This window comes from Mus caroli, chromosome 3 (assembly GCF_900094665.2).
Source record: "Mus caroli chromosome 3, CAROLI_EIJ_v1.1, whole genome shotgun sequence".
Classification (NCBI taxonomy): Eukaryota; Metazoa; Chordata; class Mammalia; order Rodentia; family Muridae; genus Mus; species Mus caroli.
The window spans coordinates 57,792,504-57,798,175 of NC_034572.1; positions in this window are offsets into that span (position 1 = coordinate 57,792,504).

Consider the following 5,672-nt stretch of genomic DNA (forward strand, 5'->3'; position numbering starts at 1 on the left):
TTCAATATGGTGGGTTTGAGGAAAATGAAAGTGTTGAAGTGACACAGGTTTGAAGGAAGCACCTTGATGGAGTGTTGCAGTGTGTATGAGTCTAACACAGTGAGCCGCTTGCTACTCCTGACTAAATAATTTCATGTTGTAGACACAGATGTCACAATCAGCTGCAATTTATGGATCTGGAATAGGAGCTGAACAGTCATCTGAGAGGAGACACCTGGATATCCTGTATACTTTGCAGTGATGAATAACGACAGAAACATGGGATTCAGTTTGAAAGTTACCTTAAGTTGTAGAGACTGTCCCCTCTTATTTGTCATTGTCAAGATTATCAAGTGTTACTTCAGTCAACTCTGCAGTCTTCTTTACTCAAGGAAGAGTAAAGGTATCACGCTTCTCCAAAATATCAAATGAAGCAACGGCAGGCCAGGCTTTGTCTTCCAGGCACAGAAACAACTGAATGAGAAACTGTAGGAACTGGAACAGAAGACTTCACCTAAAATCTGTGTTCTGCCATTTTTAATAGTATATTGGTAAGATGGTCATACAGTTTCTGTGCCACACTAATCTCTCAATGGTTAACTACCATAGAAAACTCTTGTATATTCCCAGGACTTTGTGCATGCCAGACAGGTACTTCACTATCGAGGCCTATCTCCTGCCATTTCTGTTCCCTTGCTTGCTAGGCCCCAGAGACAAATTTTTTATTTCCAAATTAATTTATCATGATTCCAAGTCTCTCAGTCATCCTTCATTGCTCATTCTCACTCAAACATTCCCCTTCTCATCCTTAGAATAAAGATCATAGAATGTAGTCAGAATAAAATTCAGCACAAGTTTCTGGGTCATGGAAAATGTGTAGAACATTTGATAACATGGTTTTGCTTCCATGAACATTTTAAGGAACGAGTAGATCTAAAAGAACACTGATGTATATGTTTTACTTATATCATTAAAATTTACAATAAACTAAGAGCACTAAAAAGGGAATTTGGAATCAGCTATAATCCAGTCACCTGTTTGTATTTCCGTATTCATTTCCAGTTATAATCAGTGCTCCCAGAACACACTAAAGTGCTCTACCTTGTGTAAGATTTAACTTTTTCACATTTCTCTATATTATCTAATTGAATATGAGAACATGGTTTCTATTTCTCTAATAAATAAATATATACTACTGTAAGAAATCCCCTCTCAATTAAAAAAATTCTTTCACACTCACTCTTCTAACTGTAATTCCCAATGCGCATAAGTTTTTCACATGGTATCATTGGAATCACCAGTCACCCTGGCTACACCTCACTATGATGCACACTGACAACTTTCACTTCATCCTCATTCTAAGATTCCTTAGTTGTTAGTTAAGCATTGTCCATCTCCCACTGACTTCAAAGAAAGGATCTTTTTCCTAACTCACTGGTGAACTAGGAGCCCAAGCTCACTTCCCCATAGCTAGATCCACATTCCTAAGTCACCCTGCAGTGACACTCCTGCCTTGAACAAGTGCTATTAGTGTACCATGTCTCTACAGAGTCTTCATTTTCCAAGGTGTGTGTGCGTCATTTAATATCTGTTATATTTTCAAGATGTTGCTGACCAGTCTCAGTGAACAAGCTAATTCTCTGGGGCTCTCCACACATACACTTCAGAGATTGGCTTCATCTAATAAAATGTCTCCCTGGTTAGGGACCACTCCTCAGTGCAAATAGTAGGAGAAACCCTACTGAGCTTCTGAGCTTAGTCCACAATGTATCCAGAGTGCCTTGTAATCATGCTTCACTCAAGCTTGGCCTCCCTTTCTTCCCAGATGGCAGCTGTTAAGAATAATTACTATTTGATTGCCAAGGATACCTCTTTGCAAATTATGTTTATCACACACAGTGACTTGTCCTAATCCTCACAGGAAATGTTGTTCTAGAGACCATAAAATTATTAAGACATATTATTTTGAGTTATATTGTTATTTTAAAATCAGTACTTTATACTTTAAAATGGTATCTTCATGACTTAAATTTCTCACATCATGAATTAGATTCAGGTCAAGGAGGCTTTTGATTTGTGCAACATCATTTGGTGTCCAGTTTGGGACCGTTCAGAAAACTGGTCTATTTCTATCAGGGGAACAGTGGTTTCATCCTCTAAATGCCATTGTCAGGAAAACGTGACACAAGTCCTCCTCTGTACTCTCACTGGGAGGGGTCTTGTGAAATGCACATCTGTGAGAGCTCAATGCCTCCTTTCCAAGTACATCACCTCAGGTGACTGTTCTGGATTACCTTTCATAAATAAGCAGACGTGCACTCCCATGGCAAATGCAGGCTAGGATAGGGACACCAAAGCCTATGTCCTCTTTAGTTCCATACAAAGAAAGGACATGAATGAAGTCTTGGAGCTTAGATTCTAGCTCTAGTTTTTTTTACTGGTTGGCTCTCTCTTCCTTTCTTAGGGTCCCAGCCCTCCCTTTATTTTACTCTGAGTATGTAAGTTATCTGGGTGAGGGTGCATATTTTCCAGCAAACTCAAAGCCATACCAACATGAATGCTGCTGAAGTTAGCAGTAGGAAACTTGTTTTGTTGCCTATCAAGGTGAGATTGTTTCTCTCAAAGTATTTTGTACTTAGGTTTAAGAATCCCTGACTCAGGCAAATGTTGCTATATGAATGTTGATGCAAGTAACCATGGTGTTTAATTGCACGTGAAAACACATGGCCTCCTGGGTCTGAGATGCGACTGTATGCTCCTCCATTGTCTTTTGCTGTGTTTCATCCTTTCAGATCTCCAAGGACACTGGCAATAATCAGACTGTCCTCTAGGAATAGGGACAGATTCTGTCCAGACTTGTATTTGCCTGAAAGCAAGGAAAACACCTGAACCCACCATACTCTCCTCAACACAGTCAAAGAATATTCAAAGGTTGTTACAGTTTAGGGAAACTGCATAACCCAGGTATACTGCTCACATTCTCTGTTGGGTATTCTGAGAAGACAGAGCTTGCTTCATATCCACAATGTGAACTCACAGTGGATCCCAGCATTTTGCCAGGCACAGCTTATCAGACATTACATGACATGACGTTTCCCAGCATAATAGTTCAAGTTTTTGACCAGTTTGAATCCCAGTTAATGTTTGAATGATAGGTAATGCTAGTACCATGGCAGTATATGCATGGATACAGTAATCATCACCTTGTTTCCTATGCAGAACTCTCTGAATCAGTAGGGAGATTAACGCTGCACTTAGCTTCATTTTTCCTGGGTGCTATTTTTATTTAGGAAGATGTTGAGATCAGGTTTCTTCCTCCTCTAAGTCACTCCATGTTGTATATATCAGTGTTCTTTCAGACTTTGTTTTGCCCCATGGTACTTCTTATTAGAGGTAGCCTTTCATTTTATTTAGCAGTGGAAAATGACTGTGTGCATGGGTTGACATTGCAAGAAAAGAGGGCATGCCATTGGTGTGTTTGGAAATATAGGTAACGTAAATTTACCCTTTTGCAATGCACTTCCTTAGGGCAGTGAGTCTTGCATCCTTGGGAGGCAAGGTCTTGAGGGAGAAGAACAGGGTGAATGTCATACTTGAGACATCATGTTGAGGACTTACAGAGAAAGAGACTCTTCCTTTTAAAGGCAAGGAAGGAGCTTCATTAAGAGGAATACTTATGGTAAAAGAATGATGACCACCAGAGACAGGGTGTATTTTGGGTAATTTTTGCAAACTTGATACAAATTTTTGGCACCTCGGAGGAGGGAATAATGATTGAGAAATTGCCTACATCAGATCGTCTTTGGCCGTATCTTGATGGTTAATTGATATAGGAGAGCCCAGCTTACCAGGGAGGATGCTATCCTTATATAAGTGTGTGTGGGATGACTAATGCTGGTAGCTGAGTAATTCAGGGAGAACATTTGAGTAAGGGGCATTCCCTGTGATCTCTGATTTATTCTGTACCTTTATATTGCTACATTGGCTTATCTCAATGACAACCGGTAACTTGTAAGAGAAATAAACTTTTTTTTTTATTTGCCCTTTGTCATAGTGTTTGCTACTATAATAACAAACCGAACTAGAACAGGACAACAGGGTATGGTAGACTGAATGAGCCTTTGGCTAATCTTGCAGTGGATCCACCTTTCCTGCTTTCTGCAGACACCCTCAGTCTACTCTTATAGCCCATTTCTGTTTCTTTGTTTCAAATGCCAATACCAAGACATTCTTTTCCTGGACATTTAGTATCCACTCCATGTCTGGAAGTCCGGTAGATCATACATATCTCGTTGAGTACAAAAAGTCAAGCTGGTGCCTAACTAGAGCCTTTCCTCTTACTGGTACTAGAAGGTACTCTGCACACTAACCAGCAAAAGGTGTAAACAGCAATCCAGTTACAAATACTTCTGTCTACAATGGTGACCTACCTGCATGATATTCTAGTGCAACAGTGGGACAAACCTTTTGGGAGTAACCAAGTACTCTATGGTGATATTTAGGGTCTATTCCATGAAGTGGAACTAATCTTGACACTGCTTGGGGGTTCAAGAACCTGACAGTAGAGTGAGGAAGATCAGCTGTTCTGCTAAAGGAAAGTAGGTGTAAAATGATTTCCAATGAGACTATGCTCTATCCATAGATCAATGTCTGACTCAGAGAACCTCCCTCCTGAAAGTTCATGGGAAATCAGACAGTGACCCACAACTGGAAAATGTCCAGAAAGTGAGAGGCTTTGGAACACTTAATGCGATGTTTCCATGAAATTCCTCCCCGCAGGGATGTGGAAAGTATGTGGACAATGAGGCACTTAAATTTTAAAAACCAGTGGGGATGGAAGACACCAGGGAAATAGTGCCTTGATCATTTTGGAGGGTGCAGTGATAACTTCACAAGTGTCTTTATAGAGAGAAGCAGAGAGGGCGGCTTCACAGCAGATAACTCAAATGAGCAGGATTGGGTCAAGGTTTTCACTCCAGCCAGTAAGTTAAGCCAAAAAGTGACTCCTCAAGCTTCTAACAAACAGCTTAGCTAGCACTTTGGCCTTAAATTAGTGGATCTGAGTTATACTTATGGTTTTCAGACCCATTACAGAGGAAGTAGATAGAAAGTAAATAGAAAGTTTTTCTTTCAATTTAATTTTATTTGTAATTCACTCTTTACATTCCATATTCCATTCTCTGCTCCTCCCCTCCCACCCTCCAACTCCTCCACATCCCACACCTCCTCTCCACTACACTCCATCTCCACATGGTTGCACCCCATCTGACTTCTAAACTCCCTGGGCCTCCAGTCTCTTGAGGATTAGGTGCATCATCTCTGAATGAACATAGATATGAAAGTCCTCTAATGTATGTGTGTTGGGGGCCTCATATCAGCTGGTGTATGCTGTCTGTTTGGTGGTCCAGTGTTTGAAAGATCTCAGGGGTCCAGATTAATTATGACTTCTGTTCCTTCACCCTTCTCCTCAGCTTCTTTCAGCCTTCCCAAATTCAACAACAGGGGTCAGCTGCTTCTATCCATTGATTGGGTGCAAATATCTGTATCTGACTTTTTCAGATGCTTGTTGGGTCTTTCAGAGAGCAGTGATAATAGATCCTTTTTCTCTTTCTTTCTTTCTTTCTTTCTTTCTTTCTTTCTTTCTTTCTTTCTTTCTTTCTTTCTTTCTTTCTTTCTTTCTTTCTTTCTTTCTT